General features: G+C 39.6%; 9 non-coding genes across 9 annotated transcripts; 4 read left to right on the top strand and 5 right to left on the bottom strand.

The window, feature by feature from the left end:
* The first annotated feature begins 344 nt into the window (after positions 1-344).
* Positions 345-418, top strand: TRNAN-GUU (transfer RNA asparagine (anticodon GUU)). Its single transcript has one exon. It is a non-coding gene; the product is annotated as a tRNA-Asn (tRNA).
* Positions 419-856: 438 nt separating this feature from the next.
* TRNAA-UGC (transfer RNA alanine (anticodon UGC)) lies at positions 857-928 on the top strand. The gene has a single exon. It is a non-coding gene; the product is annotated as a tRNA-Ala (tRNA).
* Positions 929-1,499: 571 nt separating this feature from the next.
* Positions 1,500-1,572, bottom strand: TRNAA-AGC (transfer RNA alanine (anticodon AGC)). The gene has a single exon. It is a non-coding gene; the product is annotated as a tRNA-Ala (tRNA).
* Positions 1,573-1,988: 416 nt separating this feature from the next.
* TRNAA-AGC (transfer RNA alanine (anticodon AGC)) lies at positions 1,989-2,061 on the bottom strand. Its single transcript has one exon. It is a non-coding gene; the product is annotated as a tRNA-Ala (tRNA).
* A 439-nt stretch (positions 2,062-2,500) lies between these two features.
* On the top strand, positions 2,501-2,574 carry TRNAT-AGU (transfer RNA threonine (anticodon AGU)). The gene has a single exon. It is a non-coding gene; the product is annotated as a tRNA-Thr (tRNA).
* A 4,212-nt stretch (positions 2,575-6,786) lies between these two features.
* Positions 6,787-6,860, bottom strand: TRNAT-AGU (transfer RNA threonine (anticodon AGU)). The gene has a single exon. It is a non-coding gene; the product is annotated as a tRNA-Thr (tRNA).
* A 3,036-nt stretch (positions 6,861-9,896) lies between these two features.
* On the top strand, positions 9,897-9,969 carry TRNAA-AGC (transfer RNA alanine (anticodon AGC)). Its single transcript has one exon. It is a non-coding gene; the product is annotated as a tRNA-Ala (tRNA).
* Positions 9,970-11,062: 1,093 nt separating this feature from the next.
* On the bottom strand, positions 11,063-11,134 carry TRNAA-UGC (transfer RNA alanine (anticodon UGC)). The gene has a single exon. It is a non-coding gene; the product is annotated as a tRNA-Ala (tRNA).
* Positions 11,135-16,590: 5,456 nt separating this feature from the next.
* Positions 16,591-16,664, bottom strand: TRNAN-GUU (transfer RNA asparagine (anticodon GUU)). Its single transcript has one exon. It is a non-coding gene; the product is annotated as a tRNA-Asn (tRNA).
* Positions 16,665-17,756: the final 1,092 nt, after the last annotated feature.

The following is a 17,756-nucleotide window of genomic DNA, read 5'->3' as shown; positions in this document are numbered from 1 at the left end:
CAGACACATCTCCTCGTGTGAGACCCCGGGATACAACAAACTAACCACAAGGATTCTCTTTGCTACATGGGGGGGGGGGGGGGGGGGGGAGGAGGGAGCGCTGAAGGGGGGGTGGGGGAAGAAAACTAGCGGTTTCCCTTCTTCCTTCTTCGATGCTTCCGCCCACCTCCGTAGTAAGAGGCTCTGTGCTTGATGCTGGGTGACCTGAATCTCAGGCGGAAAGATTTGGATTTTGCTTCTTTCTATGAGATTTGAATGTAGCCAGGGTCCATTTTCAGAAGATGCTGGGGAGCAAGATTGCAGCTTTTGTCCGGAAGAGTTTAACTAAACATCAGCTTATCGTAGTCTCTGTGGCGCAATCGGTTAGCGCGTTCGGCTGTTAACCGAAAGGTTGGTGGTTCGAGCCCACCCAGGGACGTACATGTTTTTGAAAAGCTTTTACCGTAAAGAGTTCATCTCAAGGCAAATTTTGCTTAGAAATTTCATTTCAATACTTCAGCTACTTGCTCCTGACCCAAAGAACTCAGGATGCAAATTTGACATTTTGTGTATATAAGGCCATCATTCAATTAACCAGCAACTTCACTTGTTTTTGCTTTTGTTTGTTTGTTTGTTTAGTGTTTGTCTTTGTATCTCCCGGTAACCATTTCTGAGAGCCAAAAGACTCTTCCATAAACAGGTAATGAGTGGCTCAGCATTCAGAAGCATAAAAGGAGAGGAAAAATTTGTGGATCAGCAGGGTGCAAATAGTATTGCCATATCTTCAAATACTACCACTCACTTTGTCTGAACTCTCACAAGAAAAATAGCTGAAGACCTTATTAAGGAAATTGGTTTATTTTGCACTAGAGAAGTTGGGGATGTAGCTCAGTGGTAGAGCGCACGCTTTGCATGTGTGAGGCCCCGGGTTCGATCCCCGGCATCTCCACTCTGCTTTTCTTGTGTCATCTTTGACTCCTATCCTCTCACGAAATTATCACTCTTTTTTCTCTTATCTTATCAATTCCTTCTAGCCCTGGAGCTTTCCATTGCCAATATTTTAGGAGGACCCAAAACAAAGCACAGGTTCACCCTCTACTTACAAAGCAAATCCCTTTTGGAAAAATGTTTACCCCTCACAGACACAGCCAGGTGAAAAGACATTGAAGATGAAACTTCCCTTCTTCCCATTCCCATTCTCAAATCCAAGTCACATCAAGAATACCATCCTTTCCTCTCCTGTCAAGTGTCGTATTGTTTCGCCTACCCATTCCCTACTCCCATCCCTTGATCTTTCTCACTCCACACCATCCCCCAGCTTATATCATGTGTGCTTAGTTCCCTTCTCTCTCCTTTAGGGTTCAACCTCTAACTTTGTGGTACTTCAGCTTGCGAATGGTGTCTCATCGAATGAGATCCAGAGAGAAAGTATGGATTCCCTGAAGTATATGAAGAGTGGGAGAAGAGGAAAGCTGATTAATGATACCTTTAATCTCTACCTTTATGATGCAAATCAAAAGTGGAGGATGCGGGCATCGATCCCGCTACCTCTCGCATGCTAAGCGAGCGCTCTACCATCTGAGCTAATCCCCCAGACTCTGGCATCAGACTCACACATTGTGCCAAACAAGAATCTAGAAACACTTATATGGGCAAATAAGATAACAGAGATGGGGCGTCGACTTCCAGCTTTTTAAAAAGTGATCTAAACACCGTTTCATCAAATTCACCTACGAGCCTCTGCATTTTCAATGTGAAATGTCCTCGGGAATACAACGGCTGCCTACCTGTAGGTCTCCCGTTGGCCAGCGGGTCTAGGGGACGATGGAGGACCGGTCAGTTTTCCCTCCAGATAACAGGAATTCATTCTTCTGACTCTCCTCTGCCTCAAAGGCTGCAATTCCTCACTCTCAACCCCCTCACAGGTTTATATAATCTCTATAGGTTCTTGTAGAGGTGTTGTAACCAGACTCCGGCCATTGCCTTTTCGACAATTGACAAATCAAAAGTGGAGGATGCGGGCATCGATCCCGCTACCTCTCGCATGCTAAGCGAGCGCTCTACCATCTGAGCTAATCCCCCTCCACAATTTAGTCTCTTCAAGCTACATATTCCTAAATAATAATCTGGACAGATTTTTGCCCCATTTCAGGCGTTTTAATTTAATTCCTGGCATATTACTTAAGTGCCTGTGCAATAACTAGCTAGATACGTTGTGGAAGGGATTTCCACACAGCTGGAGGATCAAGAAACTTGTCTATGCAGTCCTTTCCAACACTGAGCGCTTCTGATTGTGCGAAATGAGAGCAGACGAGGCTACCAAAAGGAAAGGGGAGGAAAGTGCTTCCAGGCTGGAGATTGTGGTTTTGCTCTGGCTTGCTGAGCCAAGAGGAAAGAAGAGGATAGAGGATTCAGAAGAAAAAATCGGAACCTTTTAGAGTGCCCTAAAATCTCCTGTCAGGGACAGCAACGAAAATACCAAAACTTTTTTTACTGTCGATTCAAAAGCGTTTGTTGAGCCGGCTCCGTGGCTTAGTTGGTTAAAGCGCCTGTCTAGTAAACAGGAGATCCTGGGTTCGAATCCCAGCGGGGCCTCTACTTTTTTGCCCCCGATTTTAAGTTTTTCCATTGTCAGTAGTATCGTTAGATACAATCCTACACAAAAAGAGGTACACCTGGATGAAGGCTGTTACACTTCCTTTCTCTGGAAGGAGAAGGAATCAAGGAAGAAGAAATTAAGGACAAGTCGCATATTCGAGATTCCCTGCCAAAGCCAAAACATGAAACTGAATATCCACACAGTTGGTCAACTTTAAAGCTTTTAAGGTTCTATCATAATTTAATAAGTCTCGTGCCACCAAGAAATGTGTGCCTTCAATTTACCTAGAAATAAGCATAGGGAATTATTTTAAAGTTTCGTTTGCCCCTTAGCTTGCTGGAAAGTTCCCCAAATGACTCCCATCTAAACTGGAGTGAGATTAACATCGCTGACTTTCAAGAAGTCAAAACCACAAAGCCTCTGGTTATGGACACTATCATCATCTTGAAACCCAACCCTAAAGCAAGGGTGTGCCGAGGTACTTCTGTTTCCAGTCTCTACCCCAACACAGAAAGAGAAACAATCTGTCCTTTTCCTTTGTGTATAGCACTTTTATACTTCCTAAAGAAATCAAAATAGTTTGGTTTTTTTTGCCAAACCTCCCTCAAAAGAAGTCGCACCCACCACTCCAAGCTCTAATATTAAATCCTTCTCCAAGGTGAAGGAGGACTTCAAGATGGAAATAAAAATCAGGCTTTCTTGTTTAAATTGATTTTCAAAAACAGCAATTGTTTTCCCAACCCAACAGTAGGCTTCCAATACATCCATTTCTCTCCTCACTCCTTGAAATCTGCCTTTTCAGAAACATTCAAGGATCACTGTATACTTTTCTCTTGGTTAATAACTGTTTGGATTGGGGAACCAATTTTCTCTTTAAAAAAATCAAAAGTAAATAGATTACCTTCCATTTCTTCCCCAATATCCAGGAAATGCACTGTCCATATGAAGGAAAGGTGATATAGAGAGGATACAAGGCAGCAGCCCAACCACTGTTTCAGTACCTATTTTGGTAAGCAGCATTAATAGCATTAGAAAATCATAATTTGGGAAGACATGTCAGGAAAATTTAATCCAAGCCCTTCATTTAGAACACAAGGAAACTGAAGAGTTCAACCAAAGCATCTTAGTGACTGAGAGACTAGAATCCAGAAGTCCTCACCCAGTACTCTTTCCCTATCAAAACATATTGCTTCTCAACAGAGTATCAACAAACTTGGAAAGACTGGAATGACTACAGTTGCTCAGCCTGTACTGGAACACTCACTGGATATATGTAACATCTAAGACTATACAGTCTTACAAGTGATAATAACCACAATCAGTCTTATACCTTGACTACAATGGTAGATGGATGGATGGATGGATGTTAACAAAATCTCAGACACAGATCTGGAGAACAAATGCAGAGACTTTTATGCAGAGTAGCAGTTACACTCCCTTTGCCTCTGTTACTATCACCTCCACATAATGAAGACATTCTCATTTACAAAATCTCACAAGTAAACTAGCTACAACCAAAGAAGAATTGAGATTTTTCTCATACTCTGAGTTCCATTCCTGTGAATAAGCTGATCAGAAAAAGACACTGTAGGCCACAAAGTTAACATGCAAAGGTACAAAATGATCTTATTCAGCTACAAGGCCTGGGAAGATAGTGATGTGTAATCTTGCATTGATGTCCAAAAGTTCAACTTCAAAGCTAAAATATAGGGGTTATAGCTGGATAGCAGTTCATCCAAGTGTTTTATTGATGACAAATGAGTATAGTATCAAAATATAATATGGGAACCCAAAAAGCTCTTTGAATCTTGGGATGTGTCAAAAGAAGCACTTTGATAGAAGGAGGGAAGATGTAAAATCCCCCAATATAGTCTATTCTGTTCTGATGCTTTTGTAAGTATTGCTTTTGGTTTGGAGCAGCACATATGGTATTCACATTAATAAGGAAGAGTCACCAGAAGAGGGCAGTCATATATATATGCAAGGAGGCAGTTCATCCTTGAGATCAGACTGAAGGGTATCCTTCCAAGAGACTGTGAGAGTTTACACTGAAAAAGAAAAGATTTAGAAAAAAGGACATCATAGTTGTCTTCAAGGGTTTGTAGAGCTGTGTTAGGGAGGAAAGGAGGGCATTAGATTATATTCTCTTTGGCCCCAGAGAACAGAATTAGGAAAAAAGAAAAAGCTTGAAAATGACAAATTTTCACTTGCTGTAAGAAACAACTTTCTGACTATTGGAACCATCCAAAAAGAAAATTACCTTCACAGAGCAGTAAGGGATTCTCTGTCGTTGGAGGGAGATCTCCCAGTAAAGGGTAGATTGAACAGAATAGAAATAGCATTGCTCTGGTGAGATTTGAACTAGATGGATGACTTCTGAGGTCTTTCATAAAAGTCTATTAACATCCTCATCCCTCAACTCATTCTCTGTTTAAATAGTTGACTATTAATGTAACCATAATACCAAACAATCTGGAATCATTATCTGGAAAGGAAGTTCAAAGCCATTCAGAAAGAAAGAAAGAAAGAAAGAAAGAAAGAAAGAAAGAAAGGGAGGAAGGGAGGGAGGGAGGGAGGGAGAGAGAGAGAGAGAGAGAGAGAGAGAGAGAGAGAGAGAGAGAGAGAGAGAGAGAGAGAGAGAGAGAGAGAAAGGAAGAAGGAAGGAAGGAAGGAAGGAAGGAAGGAAGGAAGGAAGGAAGGAAGGAAGGAAGGAAGGAAGGAAGGAAGGAAGGAAGGAAGGAAGGAAGGAAGGAAGGAAGGAGGGAAGGAAGGAAGGAAGAAGGAAGGAAGGAAGGAAGGAAGGAAGGAAGGAAGGAAGGAAGGAAGGAAGGAAGGAAGGAAGGAAGGAAGGAAGGAAGGAAGGAAGGAAGGAAGGAAGGAAGGAGGCTATAGAAAGAAAGCAAATAAAAGAAATCTAAAAATTGAGAAAAAAGTACCCTGAAGTATAGAAGGAGATGCACTTATCTAACTACTATGTCCCTGGCACTGTGCTAAGAGTTGTTATATATTAGAGAAGTTCAAAATTGCATGCATACATCCTCTTTTATCTTCGTAGATGTCACGCTTTCCTAAATGCTTTGGACAATTCTTCAAATGACACTACTCCTTTCCACCATGAAGACAATTAGTTCGGCATTAGTTGGAAAATCAAAGTGGGGACTGCAAGTGGACCTAACATTATAGCTCCGTGAGAACGTATACATCTTGTGTGTGTAGAGTTTATAATGAATCTCTGATAGTTCCACTTTAAATAGTCTGAACTTTTCTGAATCCAAAGCTTCCAATTTTGACCTCGATATTTAGTCTACTGGTCCTTTCTTTTGCCTCGCCAAAACTTTAGCAAAGAAAAAAAATGACGATTGAACTTTGCTCGCTCTCTCTCTTTGTCTCGTAAAAGAACTCTGAGACGCTTCTTCCTCCTCTCCTGTAAATATACTCAAATCCCAGAGAGAACTTGAAGTCCAGGCCCCTTTGGGGGCCGATGAAAAGGTTTAAAGAGACTGGAAAGTGTTTTGTTTTTGTTTTTGTTTTTGTTTTTCTCCTTATCGGTGAAGAAGAGACAGAAGAGGAATCGTACCTTCAAAGAAGACGTTGGGAATGAAAGAACTGTGGTGACCAGGTTGGGGAAAGATCTGAGATCTTTAGAGAAAAGACCGTCCTAAGAAATGATCAACAAGTATTTGTTCAGCACCCACTACAATACCCAGCAGTCCCTTACCTAAATTTCAAAAAACATCCCTTCATATTTCTCTCTCAGGTATCCCCCTCCTGGATTCACAGTAGAATACAATCTTTCTTTGGGTGGGCTAAGAGAGTATATTTGTCCCTTCTTGTCCTGCTTTCCCATGGTTTTTCTCTCATGTTCTAGCTCGATCCAGTTGTGATGGTTGGGAGCGGTGGGAGGCGGATTCTCCTTGCTATCTTTAGACCTCTTTGGGATGAACTCGTTCCCTTCTGTTCCTTTGAGATATGGGGTCTGATTGCCTAGGACATTTGAGCAAGGAGTCCTATTTCTTTGGGTTCTTGGGGATTAGGGCAGATGGCTCCAGCACTTTCCTCATACTTCCCGTTTAGATAGTGACTGATTTCAGGTTCCTTCCTAAGGTCCAGAGAAAGGGAGAAAGTTTCACGCTCTTACTCCGCAACTCCTCTGTCCTTGTCCTACAGAGATTAGTGGAAATGCTGAAATTGTGGACAAAATAGAACAAAGGCCCCGCTGGGATTCGAACCCAGGATCTCCTGTTTACTAGACAGGCGCTTTAACCAACTAAGCCACGGAGCCGAAGCGATAGGCTTACCTCATTCTACAACAGGGAAAAAAAGCGCTATCTCTTTGATAGTCCTCTTACAGGAAATATTTGGTCTTTGCCTATGACGTATTCCTACTCCATTCCCGTTGCTCGGAAAGTCTGATAAAAAATACCTGGAAGCATCCCTTCATCCTTTCTATCTGGTTTTCTCTCCTAATTCCAATTTACAGTCATAAACTCCCATCATCCAAAGGGACCGAACAGACAAGATACTTTATCCAGTACCTAGTTGAAGTCCCCTGAACAACACCTCTGGTTTTCAATGACACAGACAAGATGCTTAAGAAATAATAAGCTGTGAATTCAATTCAATTCAATCTCCAGTTATAGGAAACTCTGGATCTATCCAGACAACTAATTCTACATTGAGACTGCTTTATTCATGTTCTCCCTTCTATCTTGTTAAATTCAATCTCTCTGGGAAAAACAACAACTGTGTTTGGGGATTTTCTTCAGAGCATTAAAAGTTCTTAGCACAGTGCCTAACACATAATATGTGCTATTTCTTATACATAACACAATAAATAGAGCTGGAACTTGGTTCAAATTCAGACTTGGACACTTACTAGTTCTTAGCACAGTGCCTAATACATAATATGTGCTATTTCTTATACATAACACAATAAATAGAGCTGGAACTTGGTTCAAATTCAGACTTGGACACTTACTAGTTGTTTGTGAGCCTGGGCCTCTCCTTCCCACATCACCTGACTGTCCTCTGGGACACAACTGAATAGCTTCCTCCATCAAGTTAAAAAAGTAACATAAATTTCAATATCCCTCCCACAGAGACTGTCAATACTATTACTCAAGCTTTAAGAGGCAAAAAAAAAATTTGGGTGGATGTTTAAATGTCTTTCTATTCAAAATTCCTGAGGAGATCCCAAGTATAACTTTTTTTGGAGAGAATGTTTATACAAGTGAGGCTGATGATAAGAAAAAGAAAAAACTACTAGAGGTCATGTCCTCAAAGAACTCAATTTAATTCTCATTGTTCCAAAGAACAAGAGAAATTTTTTTAATTTTTATTCATTTTTATTTAATAACCACTACCACCACAAAAATTAAATAAACTTCACATTGTTTTCAATTTATTTTAAAAAATATGTTATATATCTGATATTGTTATATATATATATGTTTTTTAGTTTCCTTTGGATTACATTGAAATATCACAATCTATTCAGCCATTTCTCCCAATTATTGCATTTGTGTTAGTTCTAATTTTTTGTCATTACAAACAAAGCTTCCATAAATATTTTCATATATACACAGCTTCTTTATCAATAATGCTCTTGGGGCCATATTCTACTAATAGGATCCCTAGGTCAAAGAACATTAACAGTTTTTAATATACATTTCCATCATATTTTCTAGGAAAAAAATTCATAGCTGCCCTAGCAATGCTATATTAAGCCTGTTTCTTCATTTTCCTTTCAGCATTTAATATGATCACTTTAACCCATCTAGATCTCTGTTAACATGCATTACCAAGTCTATATTTAGCTAGATTGGTCCTTGGGCAGCAGACACAATTTGTTTTCAGGGCTGTAGTTTTTCCAAAACTAAGTCTTTCCAGCTTGGTCATACCCAATGATCAGTACCACAACCTCTTAGGAATGAGTATGATAAGTGTTAAGGTAACATTTTGGCAGAATATTTCTGTTCTTCCAAACATTGTTGTCCCACCAGAATCTACGTTTGGATTATATGTATACTCAGGCTTAGATATACTACTAACTTCTACTATAACTACTAACTATGGGGAATCTCCAAATATCCGTCATATTTAACTTATCTAAAGTTCTATGCATCTTCTCAACTTCTTCTTTTTTTTTTAGTTAGATTTTTCTAGTTCTGAGAGGGGAAAATTAAAGTCTGTGCTATTATTTTGTTATCTATTTCCATCTGTATCTCATTTAGTTTTTTCCTTTAAAAATATGGATGTCATAACAGTTGGTACATAATACTTCGTTATCTACTCTCTCCCAACATGACATAGTTACCCTGTTCATCCCTTCCTGTTTTATCAATTTTAGCACTAACTGCCTCAGAAATCATAACTGCTATTCCTGTCTTCTATGAATCAGCTGAGGCATAATATATTCTGCTCTAGCCCTTCAGCTTCACTCTATGTGTCTTTCATTTTCATTGTGTTTCTTGTAAGCCACATATTGTCAGGTCTTAGTTTTTTATCTTTTCTGTTACCTATTTTCTTCCCACGAGTGAATTCATCCCATGTGCACTCAATGTAATAGTTACTAGCTGTGCATTTCCATCTATTCCATGCTCCCTCCACTCTTTTTTTCTTGTATCTCTCCTCAGATGTCTAGCTTCCTTTGAAAAATACCAATACCTTTCCAATTCACAATCCTTCCTAGAACTTCTCCCTTATCTTCTCCCTGTGGCTTCCTAGTTCCAAATTGTCCTGCTTTTCTAAAGGCCACTCCCTTATCCCTTCCTCCTTATTTTTAAATTCTTATTCTATCCACTTTTCCAAAATCTTTTCCTTATCTCCCCTTTTGTGCTCTCTTACTTCTTGATTCCCTTATCCCCTCACCTTACTCTCCTACCTCTTGATGGGTACTACTCTCTAGGTATCCCTTCTTTTTATCCATTTTCTTGTCCCCTTGTCCTCCTTTCTCTTAATCCACTCACCCCCAGTCCCTTCCTTATCCCATCCCCCTTCCCTCCTGCTTCTCTGTACAAAAATCTCTGTACCCTCCTAGTTGTATGTGTGGTTAAAACAATGGAATTCTTGAGGAGAGACTTATAATTCCCTGAATCAACCAACTCAAATAACTCTTCTGCAGTTTATATACTTGCCAAGTTATTTATGAAACAGTATCTGAACCCACTTGTACCAATGACATCCCCATATTAATGGTTAGTATTTCCTCCTCCTCCTTTAGTTCCCAGGCTGAATTTATTTCCTACTCTAGACTGAAAAATCGATGGGCCACTTGTAAAGTCAATTAGAAACAGTCAATGAAGCTATTGGTACGGGAGGGGGATTAGCTCAGATGGTAGAGCGCTCGCTTAGCATGCGAGAGGTAGCGGGATCGATGCCCGCATCCTCCAGTTTTGATTCCTATACCCCTTTATCCTGAGTACAGTAGAATCGGTCGTTATATCCCTTACTTTCCATCTCCTCTATATTTCTAAGAGAAAGGCAACCTGACAATAGTCCAGTCCTTCAGACCCACCTTACTTTTCCTCCATTTTCCTTTCCAGCCTCAAGAATCTGTTATTCCATTTAGTCCACAATAAATGCTCTTATGGAAATTCAGGAAGATTGAGAAAGACCATAGGGAGGAGAGAGAGCAAGGACTGTCTTTGGGCATGCCGAAGCACTTATTAAGAGCCTACCATGTATCCCAGGCACTGTACTAAGTGCTTTACAAATATCTCATTTGATCTTTACAACAACCCTGGGGGGGGGGGGGGGTAGGGGGTAGATACTTTTATTATCATCATTTTACAATTGAGGGAAACAGGTTAAATGACCTGCCCAAAGTCATCGGGCTAAGTACACATCTGAGGTCCGATTTTTAATGTGGAACTTCCTGACTCGAAACCCAGCTTCCTATCTAATTGAACCAACTAATGGTGCTAAAATAAATTCGCAATCCATCGCCTTAATCATTCCTCCACTTCTTGGTCTGCAACTTTTGTGCATACGATGACGTTTTACTTTGGAAGGGTGAGGTCGTGTACATGTACCACAAAATTTCTCGAAAAAGGCATTTACACTACTTCTAGCAAGAATCGTTTCGAGAATGGGTCACAATGCCATCAGTCCTAGATTCTTAGCAACTCAAAGACGCACTTCTGTATTCTGTTAGGGGTAGCATGAGAGTAGATTAACTCCAATGATAAACGGGAGGTAGCGGGATTAATGCCTGCATCCCCCAGTTTTGATTCCCTTACTTCTATCGAGACTCGGGATATTGGGTGTAGGTCAGGCGACCTGGCTCCACTCCTCCCTATCCACAAAAGAAAGGTTTCTCCGGACGGAAATATGCCTGAAGATCAACCCATCCTTTCTCCAAGGTTCTCTCAGTAAATGCTTCACGGAATCGCAAGAGTATAGAAATGAGATATGCACCTCAGGACTAGCTTATATGAGTATAGAATTAAGACACAGAATTTGAGAAGAAACTGAGAAAACTGATGGAGATACCGGGGATCGAACCCGGAGCCTCACACATGCAAAGCGTGCGCTCTACCATTGAGCTATATCCCCCAACTCATATGCTCATTCCAATCGTATTTCCATCTTGTACTTAAACGTTCTCGTGAAAATAAAACGAGTGGTCTCATTTGAAGAATTCCAAATACCATTTATGTTCCAACAAGTAATATATTTTCCCCCTACTTTTCTGCCTCTGAACGGTCTTCCAAAACTGCCTTTTTATTTGAGTTTCTTTGTATGGGAATGGGAAATGGGAAACAATAGAGAAGCCCTGATGATATTTGAGCATTAAAAAACTTGGCTTTTTTTCTGGCCACAGAGAGAATGGATGGCCTGGAAGGTCTCTTGGGAAGCTACCAAAAGAGTCCAAATCAGGATTTATTGTAGAAAAAGAGATGAGGAAGCAGATTGAAAATATGCAGCCAAGTTGGAATCCTCCAAATCTGTCATATTGTTAGACATGAGTCGTGAAGGAGAGAGAAAAGTCAAAAGTCCCTTTTGTGACACCACAATTCTCTAGATCTTCTAATTCTCCTATACCAATATCATTAAGTCTTTACTTGAAAGTCTCTGAAGCTTTTAATATCATTAAACCATATCTCATCTCAATTCCCAACCCCTTTCCATTTCTTGAGGCATCACATTATCCCTGCAAGATCTTTCCTTATCTCAGGATTTTCACATTACTCCTTCATCCTTCTCTTCTCTGTCCATATTCTAGCCCTCATATGGAGAGATGGGATGAATGATGGTGCCGGACAGAGATAGTAAAATCATACTGAGAAGAGTATGTAGAAATGAGGAATATTAAACAATAATATCCATTTTGGAAAGATTAAGATTTATTTTTTTGAGGAGAGGACAAAACTTAATGGGAATGTCATGTAGAAAATTGTATTTGTGGATCTGTAATGCAGAAGAGAATTTAGGACAGGAGCTATAAATATGGGAATCATTTTAATGAGTTGCATTGCTGAAGTGGAATGGAGGAAAACTGAAGCTATCAAGATAAAGCAAGAGCAGTCAGATTGGAAAATCTAAGGAAATATCTAAGGAATTCCATAGTTCCATTGCTCAGAAATAACTACTTGAGGAGGCTAAATCAGGTTCCTAGGTTGACTTTGAAGAGGAAGAACAAAAAGACTCTATCTTGAACCAATCTTACCTAGTCAAACCCATATGTCAACTACAATTTTCTGACAATATAAGAACACTTATGGAGTAAAATGTATTAGAAGTTAAAAGAAAGAGTGAAAAGAAACCTTAGAATGTGCCAGGACTGAAAAAGCTATTCTCATAGAAATCTAATACACTTTAATTTAATTTAATTATTTAAATTTAAATATTTGTTTTTTATTACTCTGAACTTGACAGACATCAATATGCATGTCTTTCTGATGGGGTTGTGCAGAGGAAGGGTGAGAAATGACCCTTTAAATTTTAAGAAATATTTGAAATCCTTTTTTTTTGCGTGGTGCTTTTAGATCTAAGGCTTTCACTAATTATCAGATATTGTCAAATAGAATGAAGATTTCAACTCCGTTGACATTCCAAACCTGAAGAGGGGGCAGAAGGGATGGTTGAGCTATGTTGTGACTTTCTCCCCTTTGATAAAAACTTGTAAGACTGAGAAAGGACACTCAAACACCCAAACAACCTTGAAGGGCCAGACAGATGACATTAAGCAGGACATGGGAGGTAACATCACACAGGCACATTGAGGATCTTTGCACCCCTTCTTCACATCAGCCTAGAATGCCCAGGGAGAAATAATCTGAGAATGAGTGGAGAATTTCCAAGGATGGGAGGAGGGAATCCTCCAAACCCTCAATAAATTTAGCAATCTAAAACCCTGGAGGTGTTACTGCAATTCCCTCTATGCAGTAGACATTCCATCACTGTGGGCTATTTCCACCACCCTGCCCATATTCTCTATAACACCTTTAAACATTTTCATGCATGCAGATGAACAGGTTTGAGCTGCAATTCTTTGGGTGAGAACCAGCATTAGCTCTCCCACAACATTTCCATACATGCAAAAGAACAGTACTGAGCTCACATTAATGGATCTCTTACCAATCATTGCTTTTCTTTAAAGGCCATAATATATTTAACACTCTCAACTTATGATCTTCTGAATAGGCCTGGGGCACTGATGATTGTGTGAACAGGTATAAGAAGCCACAATGTGTCAAAAACCACTAAATACAGTCTTCTTGACTTCAAGATCAGCTTTTTTACTTACCACCTTGTACTCTCTCCACATTTCATAAGAACATAATAATATAGAGGGAAAGGAACCTTACAAGTCATGCAGTCCAATTCTTTCATTTTACAAACAATTAAATTGACACCCAAAAATGATTTTATAAGTTAATGATTACTTTTTTTGAAAAATAATCTTCCCCTTATTAATGCTCCATTGGTAGAGCTGTGAAGTGATCCAACTATTCTGAGAGTAGTTTGGAACTACACCAAAAAGGCTATAAAACTGTGCATACCCTTTGACCTAGAAATGCCACTACAAGGTCTGTATCCCAAAGAAATCAAAGGAAAAAGGGAAAGGTTCTATATATATAAAATATTTGTAACAGCTCTTTTTGTGTTGGCGAAGATTTGGAAATTGGTTATATATCCATCAATTGGAGAATGGCTGTAGAAATTGTGATATATGATTGTAATGTATTACTTTTGTGCTATAAGAAAGAGTAAGCAGAATGATTTCTGGAAAACCTGTGTTAAATTTATGGTTGGACTGAATGATATTTTAGTTGGTCTCCAGGGATTTAATTATTAAATCCCAAATGAATTACTAAAGTCAAAATGGAATTTATGGTAGTTTATTTATAATAAAGAGAGAAGATATTAAGGAAGAGAGAAAGAGAAGAAAAAGAGAGAGATAGCTGCTCAGGCCTCCTCTGAGCCAGACAGGAGTTCAGAGGCCCCAACCAAGGGAAAGGAGTCTTATGGTGATGGGCCTCTCCAGAGACTTCTTCCTCCAGAAAGGCCAAGGGAAAGAGAGTCAGCCTTTACACTCACCATATGTCAGTTCAAAGGAACAGGGTCACCAGGAAAACAAGGTCCAATCAGCACTCTTCTGAATGAACAATTATTCTCCACTCCAGTATAACTGCCAATTGAACTCCAACAGAAGTGGAAGTCCAAGTTGAACTTCCAGAAGAACTGCCGGAAGAACTTCAGGTCCTTGTCACTTTCCTTTAAAGACCTTTCTTCTAGGTCACTTCCCTTAGTCTTTACATCTACCATTCACAGCCAACACTCCACAGTAGGACCACCCAGAAGGCAGTCAGTCAATTCTGATTCATCATCCACTCTTTCACAAGTGGGTAAGGTACCTCCCACTCAGTGTGGGGCATGGGTATTCATACCTTTTTTAGTTAAATCCAAAAATGGGTAGATCTTCATACTTAACTTTTAAGTACCATGTTTACACTTATGGGGATTAAAATCTAAGAATAGACATGGGATTGCAATTTAATCTTCACAATCAAGGAAGAGCTAAGTACCTTCAGAAAAAAAATTGATATAATCTGAATCCAAGCATTCTTTTTGATTTTTTTTTGTCCATGTTTTCTTTTGCAAAATGTCTAAAATGGAAATATGTTTTGCATGACTATACATTTATAATCTATATCAAATTGCTTGCCTATTCAGGGAGTGGAAGGGAGGAGGTAGGAAGAGAAAGAAGTTGGAAGTCAAAAAAAATTTTTAAAGAATGTTAAACAATTTTATATGTAATTTAGAAATATATGATGCGATAAATAGCAATATACTGGAGGAAAATAATCTGTCCCTCTCACTACTCCTGCCCCCTCACCCCACTGAGCAAATATTAAACAACAAACCTGAAAAAAACCCCACATATTATAGTCTGACAATATGTCTTTCTCTGCATTTTAAATTCATCACTTCTTTGACAGAAGGTTAATTGTTTCCCCCTTTTAAAACAAGTAACATCTTTTTTGGCTATGGTTTTAGATGACTTGGATCACTAATAGTTCGTCCAAATTATAATAGAAATCACATGTTTATGAATTTTAGAACAGAGCTGATAAATGGTATAAAAGGTATATCTCAAATTCCCTCTTTTTCTCCAAGGCAGTGGCTTTCAGTTCTGTTAGAAATGAAATGGAATGCTAGACTTATAGTCACCATCCCAAGGAACTGGCTTAGAGAGTTCAAAAATGTTACTTTTCTGAAGCCTGAGAAGGATACCCTCCTTTAGTGCTGATATAGTAGAAGATGAAGGGACTTGAGAGTCAAAAACTATAGACTTATGTCCTGAAATGCTGTAAAAATTAAATCCCCAAAGAAACCGAAGTAAAAGTTTATACTACTTACAGTAAAGGAACCTAGAGACCAACCTTTCAAATTTCAGGGACAGAGAGAATCTGCCCGGCCTTTTCATTTCTTGTCTTCTGGATTCTGTTACTTCTTTGGGGAAGGAAGGAAGGAAGAAAGGAAGGATTTGATTTTTTTTAGTATTATCTCATTTAGAACTCACAGAAACTCTGAAAGGTAGGTGATACTATATACATTTTGCTGTTGAGAAAAATGAGGCTGAAAGGATTAGGTGGCCCAACCAGGATATCACAGCTAGTAAGGCTAGTCTTGAACTAAAGTCTTCTTGACTCAAGATCCAAGCTGGTTCCACTGAAACACTGGAAATATGAGGGAGGGGAAGATGATGAGGAAAACAAAGATATGCAATTTGAAATGTCCTACAGAAACAATCAGGAGCCATTGAAGTTTGTTTTGTTTTAACAGGAGTGTGGTACCCGGATCTATGAATAAGCACATTGATTGCAACAGTTAAGGAGGAAAAACAGTTTCGTGATTTGAATACCCATTAGTATGTTATGGAAATAGCTTTGGTGAGTGATAATAAGGACTTCAACTAGAAGGGATGGGTTAGTTGCTGTGGGAATAAAAAAGGAGAAGAAGGTTGAAGAGCTAAAACGGATGTGGAATTTCCAAAACCTCAAAGATGTCTTCTGTGACACCTCAGGAGGCAGTCAAGCCTCCTAAAATCCATAACTTCTAGTCTCACCCTGTCTGTAACTCCAAGCAGCTTTAACACTGCTATTCACCTGTTGTCTCCTTTTTTTTTTCACAGCAAAGGCATTCACCTTGACTGTCTTCATCCTTTCCCCGTTTTGAGTATCCATTTTTGCCCAATTCCTTGGAAATTCTTGTTCTCTCTATTCACTGTCATTCTTAAGTATATTAATTTTAAGAGGTACAATGAGATACTGGTGGAATGATAAAATTGTCAGAGGAAATCGAGAATTTCCATGACTGAGAGAGGGGGATTTGGGACAGATTGCGATTAGCTCGGTAGATATGTAAATATGAAGCTGACTACATTGGTCTGAAGCACCAAAAAATATAGTTGGGAAGTGGATTGGGGAATCAGCAAAAAGACTTGAAATTACATTTCCAAACAAAAAGTTTTCCACTGAGGAAACAAAAAGTTTTGATTCGTGCGTCCCTGGGTGGGCTCGAACCACCAACCTTTCGGTTAACAGCCGAACGCGCTAACCGATTGCGCCACAGAGACCACGCTGCATGCTCTTGAAGCGGCACTAATTGAGACAAAAACTGAACTCTTGGTCCCTAAAAGGTTCTGAGTTTGGATTCCAGATAAGCCTGAAAGATTCCAAAGCTTACATCTGAAACCTAGAACAAATTCATACCAGAAGTCGATTGTGTCCAGGCACTAGAAGAAAGAAAATGGTGAAGGACAAAGAAGGGGAAACAGGTGGTTTTGTTTTTTTCTTACTGGTAACTAGGTTGTCATATCCTACGGTCTCAGGAGGGAAGAGGAATCCTTTGGTTTCTTCTTGATATTTGGGTGGGGGGTATGTTTATTGAAAAGTATGACTCAGAAGCTAGTAGATTCTACATAGACTTTGTTGTCCACTTTTAGGGTTTTGTTTGTCCATAGTGGAGGAGAGGGAAATATCCGTCTAGGTTGGATTAAAGCTCCTTCATCTTTGCAATGCAAGCGGTTAATGCGTTCGCCTGTTAAAACAGAAGGTTAATGATTCAAGCCCACCCAGGGCTCTCTCCCACTACGGATTCCATCTCGGCGACATCTCTACAGCTCTTCCAGTGGCCCCTATCCTTTCCTCTGGCCAATAGATGGTTTCTTCTGCTCAAAACCCTCCATTAGCACTCTATTGCTCTGCACCTCAAGATCAAATGGTGTCTTTCTGCCCCCCATTTGTATGCTGTCTCTTAAAGGAAACTCTCATGAAGGCACAAGCACTTAGACTCGGCATTCTTGGAGTAATATTGGAGAATTTAAGGTTTGGAAAGGACCCTCTGCCTACAACACAGCTGACCAGTGTGAAAGGAAACAGACTACCCTGAGTTCCAGGGTGGGACATGGGACAGGTGAAAGATGAAATGACTGAGTAAACATATGGATTCACCAAGCAATGACCTTCAAGGACTTCAAGGCCCTTATATTTCCTGGCTTCCCTCCTTAGGACCACTTTCTGCTCATTACTGAGTTTTAAGAATGTGATGCCCAGAAATTGAAACCATACTTGAGAACATTCATTTTAGAGTTGGAAAACCTTTCTTACTTTATCTCAAAAAGTTGTCTAGTTCAACCCACACCTCCGAAGGAATCCCAAACAAGCTA

The sequence above is a fragment of the Monodelphis domestica genome, chromosome 6 (assembly GCF_027887165.1).
Source record: "Monodelphis domestica isolate mMonDom1 chromosome 6, mMonDom1.pri, whole genome shotgun sequence".
NCBI lineage: Eukaryota > Metazoa > Chordata > Mammalia > Didelphimorphia > Didelphidae > Monodelphis > Monodelphis domestica.
This window is presented reverse-complemented; position numbering and strand designations above follow the sequence as displayed.